Genomic DNA, 14,278 nt, shown 5'->3' with positions numbered 1-14,278 from the left:
GTCTAGGTCCCTCTGTATCCTATCCCTGCCCTCCAGCGTATCTACCACTCCTCCCAGTTTAGTATCATCCGCAAATTTGCTAAGAGTGCAATCCACACCATCTTCCAGATCATTTATGAAGATATTGAACAAAACCGGCCCCAGGACCGACCCCTGGGGCACTCCAATTCATACCGGCTGCCAACTAGACATGGAGCCATTGATCACTACCTGTTGAGCCCGACAATCTAGCCAACTTTCTACCCACCTTAAAGTGCATTCATCCAGCCCATACTTCTTTAACTTGCTGACAAGAATACTGTGGGAGACTGTGTCAAAAGCTTTGCTAAATTCAAGAAACAATACATCCACTGCTTTCCCTTCATCCACAGAACCAGTAATCTCATCATAGAAGGCTATTAGATTAGTCAGGCATGAACTTCCCTTGGTGAATCCATGCTGACTGTTCCTGATCACTTTCCTCTCATGTAAGTGTTTCAGGATTGAGTACTTTTGTATCATCTGCAAATTTTGCCACCTCACTGTTTACCCTTTTTCCAGATCGTTTGTGAATATGTTAAATAGGACTGGGCCCAGTACAGATCCCTGGGCGACAACACTATTTATCTCTCTCCATTCCGAAAACTGACCATTTATTCCTACCCTTTGTTTCCTATCTTTTAACCAGTTACTGATCCGGGAGACAACTTTTCTTCTTACCCCATGAGCGCTTATTTTGCTTAAGAGCCTTTGCTGAGGGACCTTGTCAAAGGCTTTCTGAAAATCTAAATACACTATATCCACTAGATATCCTTTGTCCACACGCTTGTTGACCCTCTCAAAGAATTCTAGTAGATTGCTGATGCATAACTTCCCTTTACAAAAAACATGTTGACTCTTCTCCAACAAACTTTGTTCATCTATGTGTCTGACAATTTTGTTCTTTACGATAGTTTCAACCAATTTGCCCAGTACTGAAGTGAGGCTTACTGGCCTGTAGTTGCCAGGGTCACCAATGGAGCCCTTTTAAAAATTGGCATCACATTAACTATCCTCCAGTCATTTGGTACAGAAGCTGATTTAAATGATAGGTTACAGATTACAGTTAGTACTTCTGCAATTTCACATTTGAGTTCCATCAGAACTCTTGGGTGAATACCATCAGGTCCAGGAGACTTATTACTGTTTAGTTTATCAATTTGTTCCAAAACATCATCTAATGGCACCTCAATTTGGGATAGTTCCTCAGATGTCTCACCCAAAAAGAATGGCTCAAGTTAGGGAATCTCCCTAACATCCTCTACAGTGAAAACTGATGCAAAGAATTCGTTTAGCTTCTCCGCAATGGCCTTATTGTCTTTGAGTGCTCCTTTAGCATCTCGATCGTCCAGTGGCCCCTCTTGTTGTTTTGCAGGCTTGCTGCTTCTGATGTATTTAAAAATGTTCTTGCTATTACTTTTGGAGTCTTTGGCTAGCTCTTCTTCAACTTCTTGTTTGGTCTTTCTAATTATATTTTTACACTTCATTCGCCAGAGTTTATGCTATTTTCTATTTTCCTCATTTGAATTTATCTTCCACTTTTTAAAGGATGTCTTTTTGCCTCTCACTGTTTCTTTTACTTTGTTGTTTAACCATGGTGGCTCTCTTTTGGTTCTCTATGTTTTTTTTTAAATTGGGATATACATTTAAGTTGAGCCTCTATTATGGTGTCTTTAAAAAGTTTCCATGAAGCTGGCAGGGATTTTACTTTTGGTACTCTACCTTTTAATTTCTGTTTCCAGCTAGTTATTCTGAGCTAGCAAGCAGGAGCGGCTAAAAGGGGAGTTTGGCATGGGAGTTTACAGGGGGAGTGTGAGCAGGGGATAGATACACCTAACATTCTTTGCACTCAAAACACCACTTGATAAAAACAAATCACCAACAAGGGAACAAGCCTTGGGAGTAAAAAAAAAAAAATAAAGCAGGCAGAAGTCCAGCAACAAACAGAGTGGAAGCTACCCAGTTTACTGTACCCAATGCAGCATGCATGATTACCTGCCCTGTGGGCTGGTGGCATATGTGTGCACTGTGTGCAAGGAGCTCCTGGCCCTCAGAGACCGTGTACGGGCTTTGGAGACCAGGGTGGCTGAGCTGGAGGAGCTAAGGGAGACAGAGAGGTACAGAGATGAGGCTTTCTGGGACACAGTAGAACGGTCCCACCCCCAGTCTGACAGCCTCTGTGTTGTTGAGGAAGTTGAAAGCCTCAGGGAAGGAGAACATCCAACTGGAGCAGAGGGAAAAGACCCCACAGTTGGGACCCTCCTCTCAGATGATGTTGTGGTATCCTCTTGCTCTGAGGATACTTCTCTGCAGGAGGGAACTCCAGTTATTAGGAAGAGACAGGTATTAGTAATGGGCAATTTGATCATTAGAAACACAGATAGCTGAGTTTGCGATCATTGGGAGAACCTCATGGTAACCTGCCTGCCTAGTGTGAAGGTTGCGGATCTCTTGAGACATCTAGATAGGCTTATGTGCAGTGCTGGGGAGGCGCCGGTGGTCGTGGTACATGTAGGTACCAGTGACATGGGGAAGGATAGGAGAGAGGTCCTGGAGGCCAAATTTAGGCTCCTAGGTAAGAGATTGAAGTCTAGGACCTCTATGATAGCATTCTCTGAAATGCTTCCAGTTCCATGCACAGGGCCAGTTAGACAGGCAGAACTGCAGGGTCTCAATGCATGGATGAGACGATGGCATAGGGAGGAGGGTTTAGATTTATTAGGAACTGGGGAAGCTTTTGGGACAGGGGGAGCCTCTACAGGAAGGATGGGCTCCACCTAAACCAAAAGGGAACCAGATTGCTGGTGCTTAAAATTAAAAAGGTCGTAGAACAGTTTTTAAACTAAGGGCTGGGGGAAAGCCGACAGGATTTTGAATTTGGGGACTTTGTGGTACGGCCCCTCTTGGGTTTGGTTTGATTTTAATATTATTACCTGACCCTTTTGGACCAGGTGATTGTTCTTGTCTAACAGTTTGTGGGCCTTTTACTTTGATTACTGATTTACGTGAGCCTCCTTGAGCAACTGCTGTAGGAGGGTGAGTTCTTTTGGAACCTTTTTGTTGAGTTTGAATATAGCCATAGGCTTTAGACAATAAGTCCAGCACTTCTGGAAGTGTGCTCCCGGGTTGACTTTGCCCCGAACTGCTGATAAAGAATGGTTAACAAGCAAATTAATAAATGGTGGTTCTGTTTCCTTTCTAGGCATTTTATTAGATGTCCAGGCTGCAGAAAGTCCGTTATGAAATTCATACAGTGTCTTGCCTTCCTGCAGCTTCATATGAACTACCAAAGGAACTTCTGCCTGGTCTGGATGCATATTATTTTGCTAACAGACACACAGTGTCTCTGAATGATTTTCCCCCTGTTTGAAATTCTGGTAGTCCATAAGTCTTAGCGTCCACTTAACTGTAACATTTCAACTAAATCCTCATTAGCTAACTGGAGGAGTTTCACTACGGTTCCCAAGTGTGCTGGGTGGGCAGCCGCTGGATCTCCCTTTTAAACTGGCCCTACCATTTTTGAAATGGCTTCTACGTTTTTTACATTTGCTAATATGGCTACTGGACAGATATGAGTAACTGGATTTGACTGGTTCCACTTTAGAAATTAATTCTTTCTCCTTCTTCATGGTTATATTGGGGAGTCTGGGTTCCATTTCCTCTCAAGGAATTCTTATCTCCCAAGTTTGGGCAACTTTAACAGTAGATAATTTAGGTGCAGGATCTTGCCTTAACCTTTTACATTTTCTTGGGGCTGCGGTAGGTGCCTGTAGCATAGAAAGGTCTGGAACTGGCATGGGTTTCTGTGGAGCTTCTGGTTTTGACTCTAAGGTGGCTTGGGGTACAATGAGCATATCAGATTTAAAATCAGTTATGTCACTTGTTCTTTTCATTATTCCTTCTGACTTAGTTCATTTAGAGTTATCAGAAATACTTCCTGGAATCTCAGGTTGCAAAGACTTTTGTTTTTCCTGAGAAGTGCTGTTATCTAAAATTGCTTCCTTACAGGCCTTTACATCATCTTCTACACTTTCCTGAGTTTCCTGTAACAAACAGCACAATTGCAGAGAGGTTTGTGACATGTCTGGCTAATTCATTCTTTGTCTCTCTTTCTCCTCACTCTCATGACAGTTACTCATTTCTGTTCATTCCATTTCTTGCTTTAACCTGCAATATTTAATTTTTGAAGAAAACTTTCATTAAGACTTTCTATGACTTGCTTTTTCCTTTCTTCACTACTGACAGCTTCTTCAAATCCTCCATTCTCTCCCCCTGAATCTTCTATGTCTGTGTCTTTGTTTGATACTTCCTCTATTCCTAACTCTCCAGCTTGTTCAGTTTTCTGTTGTTCTTCCTGTCTGAGTTTGGCTCTCAATCTGCTTCGTGGGGGTGAGATTCTTCCTCCGATTCCTGTGGGCTGTTTTTCCCCAGGTTCTGCTATAACTACTGGAACATCTGGAATTATATTTACAACATATAAGGTGGCAATTCCATCTCCACACTATTATTTTCCTCATCTACTTGGGGAATCTGCTCATTTTCAACTTCAACATCTATTACCTGACAATGCATATTCTCCAGAATGTCACAAACTATTCTCACTTCTTGCCTAAATAAATCCTGCCCCATCATTCTGTCTCATCACACCTGGATTTTATTACCGGCCTTTTGCAGCTGTTGCTTGTTGTGGTCCAGGTCTCTTGCCAAACTGTCCCTTTGATCAAGAAGTAAGGAAATTACTTCTCTTGTCCTGCTAAGCTGTTCTCTCAATGTGTCACTAGTCTCCTGCTCTCTGGACAAGGCTTGGCTTGCCTCTTCCAGTTGCTCTACCTGTCTTTTAAATCTTCTCCCCAAATATTACATGCCATATATACACAACCCATGGCCATTTGTTTCACCTCTTGAGCTTTTTTCTTTATTTTTCCCTTCTCAAAGAGGGAACACATTAAGTTCCAAGGATCTATATGGGCCCACCAGATGCCACTGCGTGGTCTTCTAACGAATCCTCCCCCATTAAAATAAATGCCTATACAGATAATTTATTCGGTTTCATACTTTTCTTAGAAAAATAATAGAATGTGTCCCTTCCTTGCTCCTGATAAATATTATATAGGGATTTCTCTATTTGAGAAGGGTTTGTGGTGCTTACTTCTCCTTCAGCTGTTTACAGCTGTGTCTTAAATGTAAAGGGAAGGGTAACCACCTTTCTGTATACAGAACTATAAAATCCCTCCTGGACAGATGCAAAACCCCTTCACCTGTAAAGGGTTAAGAAGCTAAGATAACCTCTCTGGCACCTGACCAAAATGACCCAGCAGGAGACAAGATATTTTCAGAACTTGAGGGGGGCGGGGGAACAAAGGGTCTGTCTGTCTGTGTGATGCTTTTGCTGGGAAAAGATCAGGAATGCTCTTCAGAACTCCTGTAAAAAGTTAGTAAGCAATCTAGCTAGAAATGCATTAGATATTCTTTTTTTTTAAATGGCTGGTAAATGCTGAATGGAATGTATATTCCTGTTTTTGTGTCTTTTTGTAACTTAAGGTTTTGCCAACAGGAATTCTCTATATTTTGAATCTGGTTACCCTGTAAGGTATTTACCTTCCTGATTTTACAAAGGTGATTCTTTTACTTTTTCTTCTATTAAAATTCTTCTTTTAAGAACCTGATTGCTTTTTCATTGTTCTTAAGATCCAAGGGTTTGGATCTGTGTTCAACTGCGAAAATTGGTGAGGATTTTTATCAAGCCTTCCCCAGGAAAGGGGGTGTAGGGCTTGGGGGGGATATTTTGGGGGGAAGACGTCTCCAAGTGGGCTCTTTCCCTGTTCTTTGTTTAACATAGAATCATAGAATCATAGAATATCAGGGTTGGAAGGGACCCCTGAAGGTCATCTAGTTCAACCCCCCGCTCGAAGCAGGACCAATTCCCAGTTAAATCATCCCAGCCAGGGCTTTGTCAAGCCTGACCTTAAAAACCTCTAAGGAAGGAGATTCTACCACCTCCCTAGGTAACGCATTCCAGTGTTTCACCACCCTCTTAGTGAAAAAGTTTTTCCTAATATCCAATCTAAACCTCCCCCACTGCAAATTGAGACCATTACTCCTCGTTCTGTCATCTGCTACCATTGAGAACAGTCTAGAGCCATCCTCTTTGGAACCCCCTTTCAGGTAGTTGAAAGCAGCTATCAAATCCCCCCTCATTCTTCTCTTCTGCAGGCTAAACAATCCCAGCTCCCTCAGCCTCTCCTCACAAGTCATGTGTTCTAGACCCCTAATCATTTTTTTGCCCTTCGCTGGACTCTCTCCAATTTATCCACATCCTTCTTGTAGTGTGGGGCCCAAAACTGGACACAGTACTCCAGATGAGGCCTCACCAATGTCGAATAGAGGGGAACGATCACGTCCCTCGATCTGCTCGCTATGCCCCTACTTATACATCCCAAAATGCCATTGGCCTTCTTGGCAACAAGGGCACACTGCTGACTCATATCCAGCTTCTCGTCCACTGTCACCCCTAGCTCCTTTTCCGCAGAACTGCTGCCTAGCCATTCGGTCCCTAATCTGTAGTGGTGCATTGGATTCTTCCATCCTCAGTGCAGGACCCTGCACTTATCCTTATTGAACCTCATCAGATTTCTTTTGGCCCAATCCTCCAATTTGTCTAGGTCCCTCTGTATCCTATCCCTGCCCTCCAGTGTATCTACCACTCCTCACAGTTTAGTATCATCTGCAAATTTGCTGAGAGTGCAATCCACACCATCCTCCAGATCATTTATGAAGATATTGAACAAAACCGGCCCCAGGACCGACCCCTGGGGCACTCCATTGATACCGGCTGCCAACTATACATGGAGCCATTGATCACTACCCATTGAGCCCGACAATCTAGCCAGCTTTCTACCCACCTTACAGTGCATTCATCCAGCCCATACTTCTTTAACTTGCTGACAAGAATACTGTGGGAGACCGTGTCAAAAGCTTTGCTAAAGTCAAGATACAATACATCCACTGCTTTCCCTTCATCCACAGAACCAGTAATCTCATCATAAAAGGCGATTAGATTAGTCAGGCATGACCTTCCCTTGGTGAATCCATGCTGGCTGTTCCTGATCACTTTCCTCTCATGCAAGTGCATCAGGATTGATTCTTTGAGGACCTGCTCCATGATTTTTCCAGGGACTGAGGTGAGGCTGACTGGCCTGTAGTTCCCAGGATCCTCCTTCTTCCCTTTTTTAAAGATTGGCACTACATTAGCCTTTTTCCAGTCATCCGGGACTTCCCCGGTTCACCACAAGTTTTCAAAGATAATGGCCAATGGCTCTGCAATCACAGCCGCCAATTCCTTCAGCACTCTCGGATGCAACTCGTCCGGCCCCATGGACTTGTGCACGTCCAGCTTTTCTAAATAGTCCCAAACCATCTCTATCTCCACAGAGGGCTGGCCATCTCTTCCCCATTTTGTGATGCCCAGCGCAGCAGTCTGGGAGCTGACCTTGTTAGTGAAGACAGAGGCAAAAAAAAACATGCCTGGTGGTGGCAGCATAGGGTTCAAGGACAAGGCAAAGTTTGTACCTTGAGGAAGTTTTTAACCTAAGCTGGTAAGAATAAGCTTAGGGGGTCTTTCATGCAGGTCCCCACATCTGTATCCTAGAGTTCAGCGTGGGGAAGGAACCTTGACAAGCTGGAATGCACCAAGAGGGGGGGCAGTGACCAGAGTAACCCCACAAAGTTTTCCTTGATCCTCCATCGGTGGTGTAGTCTAGAGGAGTAATTTGGTAAATCATCTGACTCACTCTGCCATGCCTGATAGGGTTTCTACCCATACGTGAGTGCTAGGATTCTTTTACACAACAGTTTTTATTTTTTTCTATTTCTTTCCCATGAGCTTCATTCTTGAACATCACACAGACAGACAAACAAAACATAAAATGCAAGCAAGGGTAAGTGAAAGCAGGAAGTCTCCCATTTAGTTCATTACGACTTCTGATCTCTCTATATTATTCCTCAAACTTTTGTTTCTTATTGGTTTCATGTGTTCTATGGGGCCCCACATTGCGCAGCAAATCTGTAACCTTTTATTCTATTTAATGCTAATCATATTTCAGTGGGTTAGGCTCTGGCACCTAGACTTTTAAGTTTGTTCTAGATTTAGACTTCATAGCAACACGTGAAACCATAGGCAAATAACACATACAATTACAAGAGCGTCTATCTTTTAGTAGTTTTATGAAAGTTACCAACAGAGCTATAAATGTTACTGCATATACAATTCCTATATTGAAGTATGAAGAACTAGTTATACTTACAGCTATATTTACATCCTCGAAGATGATGTTAGAGTCTGCCCGCTCTCTCACGGATTGACCGTGGATATGGGAGTGGTTCCTGCTGGAACTTCCCATAAGAAGAACGGTTTTCCTGCTCTAGACACCCCTTTTTGTACTGTGAGTTTGTTTATACCTACGCTCTATGCATACATATGAAAGTGTTAACCCTCTCTTTTTTATTGGTTGGCGGCCCCTTGAAACACGAGGAATCCTGAATTCTATAGGTTGGGTAGTTGTTTTTCAACATTGCTGTAACACATTTGCCCTGTGGTTAGGGCACATGTTAGAGACAATATTTGTTGTTACAGCATTTTATTATTTAAATTTAAATTTCCCAGCTATACATGTGCAATATTACCTCTTTCCCACCATCTTTTGGGTTATTTCTCGGTCATCGACTTGCGCCATCGTTTCTTCTTTTCAAGGCCCAAAATAGCTGAGCTACAGTCTTGCAGGCCTCGGCATACAGGCTTTTGCATTTCAGCTTGTCTTACTTATGTCTCCTAGAGAGTTCCTCTTAAAACTGATTAATATTATACAGTTATAAATCTAGAAATTAACTTTAATTAACATACAGCAAACATATGTAATAAAACATATTGATTAATCAGAACATTACACGATACATGAATACTAAACTAAAATCATTGGCTACACATAGCAGCCATTATCCATAGGTTTCAGAGGGGAGCCGTGTTAGTCTGTATCAGATGAAGTGGGTTATAGTCCATGGAAGCTTATGCCCAAATCAATTTGCTAGTCTCTAAGGTGCCACAAGGACTCCTCGTTATTAGCCATAGGCTGTCTCTAGCATTTTCAGGAAGGCTCAGCAGGTGGGGGATAAACTTTTCCTAGGGCTTATTGTTTCCACTAATGGCCCATTACCCTGAATAAGCCTTTCACAACCAGCTGTCTGGACTGGAAGCATTTTGCCTAGTGGGTGCCAGTCAGGTATACCGACTTTTTAAATACAGATACATAGTCACTATTCATAACTTCATATACAAAAATGTACATGTATACGAATAGGATCATCATATTGTGCAAATCATAACTTTTCCATAGACCCTTCACAATACACATTTTGTTCAAGCTGCATCATAATTATGTCATAATCATATCATAATAATAGTACACTGATGAATATGGGGGCATTGTCACAGCTGCCTCCTCAGGTTCCTTGGAACCTTCATGGCCCATATAACAACCTCAGGTTCATTGGGAAGAGACAAACCTTTCCTGTGGGGCCACATGAGATCTTAGGAGGGGAGGTGCAGTGTGGCTGTGAGGGCTCCGACCAACCCAGGGTTCCTGCAACCACGCACGGGTGGGTGGAGATCAGGGCTCCAGCCACAGGAGTTAATGCTGTATGGGGAGATTTTGGTGAACCAGTAAAGTGTGTGAAACCGCTATGGCTTATTGCTAAAAGCAGCCAAGTCAGCAGGCCGTAAAGTGGCCATGCAACAGCCTCAGCTTAACCAAGGCAGGAGGGGAGTGGGTTTTTGGGTGCCACAGAAAGGACAGCTTCCCCTCCCCCACCCCATGTCCTTCCTGATAAGAATTGTGTTGAAATTACTGATACATTTGTCATCAATATAGAGAGAAGGATAGCATAAAATCCCTCCTTGGCAGCTATACTCAATCGCCTTACTTTTAAGGGCTTAAGTAGTTCAAATAATCTAGTTGGCACCTGACCAGAAGGACCAACGAAAAAGGAACATACTTTCAAATCTGGGGAAAGGTTTTGTTTGTGCTCTCTCTTTGTTGTCCCTCTCCGGACAGAGGGAGAAACAAAGCAGGCACAACATCTCCTGAAAGTATACCTCCAATAATCCATCTAAATTCACAGAAATTTTAAGTAAGGCAAGGAAATGTGTGAGGTTATCTTTTGTTTTAGCTTGTGAATTTTCCTATGTTACAGAGATAGTTTTATTCCTGTTATTGTAACTGTGAAGCTGAGCCCAGTTGGGAAGTCTCTGTGTTTAAAATCTTCTTACTATCCTGTAAGGTACATCCTGATTTTGCAGGTGTGAGTCTTTTATCTTTTTTTTCTAAATAAAGTTCTTTTTTTAAGAACATGATTGATTTCAGTGTCCTGAAGACAAAGGGACTGGTCTGTGCTCTAATTGCAAAGGCAATTGGTTGGTAGTTTATTCTCAAGCCTCCCCAGGAAACGAGGTGAAGGCGTTTGGGGGGATTTGGGGTGGGGGTATGGATTCCAAGTGACCCTTCCCTGAATTTTTGTGTAAATCACTTGGTGATGGCAGCAAAACTGTCCAAGGACAAGGAAAGGAATTTGGCCTTGGGGAAATTTTAACCTAAGCTAGTAGACTATAAGCTTAGGGGGTCTTTCATGCAGGTCCCCACATGTGCACCCCACAGTTCAGAGTGGGGGGGAACCCTGACACATGCGTTTTAGGGGCCTCAAGGCATGCAAACTTTGAAAACAAAACACCTGGTTAATCAATGACCTGAAGGAAACCCCTTGCTTGACCTTCGAAACTCCTTGCTTAACACATTTTCTTTAAGTGACATGTCATTGTGTTACTAATGTATAAATTCGAGGAGAAAGTTTGAGTTAGGTGGACTCTTCAGGAGGGTTTCTTCAAGGCTCTCCCTCTGGACGCATCTTGTGGTCCCCACTGGCAGGCGGAAGATTTGTCCACTGGAAGGTTCCACTGTGCCATTCGAGAGCCACAATCAGTTTAGGTAATTATCAAGGGTTGGGGGTGTTTTACTAACCTGTTGTGGATGTGGGTAAGTGCTTGAGCCTAAGTAAAGTTTAGCTATAAGTGAAAGCACTCTTGTGTTGCCATCTTTGTGCCAGCCATCTATCTGTCAGATGGTTGTGTCTCCCCTGATTTATTTCCTGACACCACCTCGCACAGAGTAAAAGTTACCAAGAGCTTTGGGTTAAAAGAACCCCGGGTAACAGTGCCTCAGGCAGAAGGAATTGGACCTTGGGGGCTAGTGTCCCTAAATTGGGCCTCCACACTCAGCCCTAATTTGGAATCATTAATAAAGGGATAGTTAATAAGAGAGAAAATATCATCTTGCCTCTATATACATATATGGTATATCCACACCTTGAACATCATATGCAATTCTGGTCACCCCATCTCAAAAAAGATATATTTGAATTGGAAAAAGTACAAAGAAGGATGACAAAAATGTTTAGGGGTATAGAACAGCTTCCAGATGAAGAGAGACTAAAAAGACTGAGACTTTTCAGCTTGGAAAATGGATGACTCCGGGGGGATAGAATAGAGATCTATAAATCCATGAGTGGTGTGCAGAAAAAGAATAGGGAAGTGTTATTACCCCTACACTAGAACCAGGGGTCACACAATGAAGTTAATAGGCAGAAGGTTTAAAACAAAGAAAAGAAAGTACTTTTTCACACACTGCACACTGAACCTGTGCAATCTCTCTTTCCTGTAATGCAGGAAAGGTGACTGCCAGAGAGAAATCTGGTCAAATATTCTTCTTCTTCATTATTTAATTTAAGAACGATCACAGCTGTGACAGCATCATGGTTACCACTCGGCTGCCCTTGAGGTAGCCTTGTGATTAACAGGAGACATAAGAAGAGTGATGACAAGCCCGAATTCCAGGAATAGAGCCTGCAGCAGGGCTGGTGCTGCAGTCCCTCGCCACTCATCCCCTGTGATTTGGCCTCTTGTATTTGCCATTGGCCACGGCGGGGGTTAAAGCTGGTGCACACAAAGCCAAGCAGCTGAGCTTCCCTGATGGCCAAGTGGCCTCCAAGGGAATCTGCAGGCATGCTTCATAAAGGCAGCTGGCCTCCCTATCTGAACAGATACAGCCTGCTGCCCATGCAGCATCTCTGATTACTTTGTCCTTTAGGGTGAAGACCTCTGTTGTCAGCAGCTCCCCGTCTAGCAGGATTGGGTACGTTGGCAGGTTTCACTGTCTTTAAAATATGAAGTGAAGGGGAAAGGCTGGAAGCTGTTTCCATTTGCAGATGTTCTGTGCAGCGGCAGAGGACTCAGCTGAGCTGTCGGGGTCACTCAGTGATGGGGCTGGAGAGCATGCAGCGCTAGGTAGCTTGGGAACCCCTCCTCTCCATCTGCCCATGCTCTACATTGGGCTGTTCAGGCTACACAGAAATATGAGATTCAAAGTGAGCTCGGAATGTTAAAACCCTGATGCCACGAGTCAGGATTTCTCATGGGCTCCCATTTCTGGAGATGCCATGTGCTCTGGGCCCGATCCTGGCAGGGGTTGTGAGAGAGGAGACCCCACGGAATGTCAGTGACTAGTTCCCAAATCAGCTCAGGTTTATTTGCTCCTGGAAATGAGAGCTGTGTTGCTCTGTGGTACCAGGGATGATAGGTCATATTTCTGTTTTCTGACTGGCTGAGGACTCCAGCATTTCTGCAATGTATATATCCCTCAGAATTACAGACACTCCTGCCTCTCTGTACCCTCTCTGGTCTCTAAGGGCCACATGTCTGGCCTCATAACTGACCTGTCATGCTGTGAAATCCAGAGATCCTCCCACCCTTGAACTGGCCCCTGGCCTACTGCACACTGCGGGTGGACTCTGCTTACCCTGCAGGTTCAAATGGGTTCGGCCCTTGTGATTCTTCCCTCTAGGAGTCTGTGACTAGCGGTGAGGAGAGTGACCAGCCAGCCTTCTTCAACCAAAGTAGTATTTCATCTGAGCAATAGGAATAACACATAAAAGGAGAATGAGGGTTTTCAAAAAGCAGATCATAGGCAGTCAGAAAGCAATAGACTACCTTAATATGGGAAATGAATTTCCACATGCATTTGACTTTGAAATCCTCTTCCTGCAAACCCTCATCGTGCCTGAATAACAGGTGCTGGAGTTACTATGTACTAGAGAGTGAGACTACAGGGAATGAATATATTCTACACTGATTCCAATGCCTGTTACTTCTCTGGATAGAGGCTACCGACGGACAGAACAGAACATGAGGAGAACCAGTCAACTATTAAGCCAGGGACAGGGGAGCTAGTAGACTATTGTTTGCTAACAAGCGACTGAATGAAAGCTGAGATGCTGCAAAGTAATACATATATTATAAACCAAACGTTCATGACATGACTGTATATCGGAAGCGAGCAGCAGAGTTGTTATAAGCTCTATAGGAAGGAGCAGTGTTAACTTTATTGTTTAACTGGTTTTGCTTTACATAGTATTTCAAAAGTACTCCACATACTGTTTGCAATGGGTTTGTGCTATTAACTCTTTGTTCAGTGAACAGTTTTATGATGCTATGTCCTGGTAACTGACCAAATGCTGTTTATAACACTGACCTCAAGGGTCGTGAACACAATCGCTCAGCAATACCTGCGAAAGCCTTTCCAAAAAGTCCTGAGAGAACAGAACTGTTTGTCAGTGTTTCAGCAGATTACAGCTTAGATGCAGGAAAGGGGAGTGTCATAATGGTTGTATGTCATTTACACCCGTCACCTGTTACACAAGCATGGCTGAAGTAACTTGTTTCAGAGTAGCAGCCATGTTAGTCTGTGTTCACAAAAAGAAAAGGAGGACTTGTGGCACCTTAGAGACTAACATATTTATTTGAGCATGAGCTTTTGTCCTATGAAGTGAGCTGTAGGTCACGAAAGCTTATGCTCAAATAAATGTGTTAGTCTCTAAGGTACCACAAGTACTCTTTTTCTTCTTGACGTAACTTGCATACTCAACTGTATATTAGTGGAAATATATTGTTTGAACTCTTCATCCATTTGTGATGCCCACATGTCCCCCGCCGAAATGAGGTAACTGTCTATCTTAGCTTGTAACTTGGTGGATATCTACAAACACTTGCATGAGGACAGGATGCAGGTCCTGTGAGGATGAAGAGAAGCCTGTAGGTGGATCAAACTCTCTGGATTCAGAGAACACTGGCAAGGCAAAGCACTCCAGCTTCTCTTAGAGG

Source organism: Lepidochelys olivacea, assembly GCF_965140295.1.
Source record: "Lepidochelys olivacea isolate rLepOli2 genome assembly, chromosome: 1".
Lineage (NCBI taxonomy): Eukaryota > Metazoa > Chordata > Testudines > Cheloniidae > Lepidochelys > Lepidochelys olivacea.
This window is presented reverse-complemented; position numbering follows the sequence as displayed.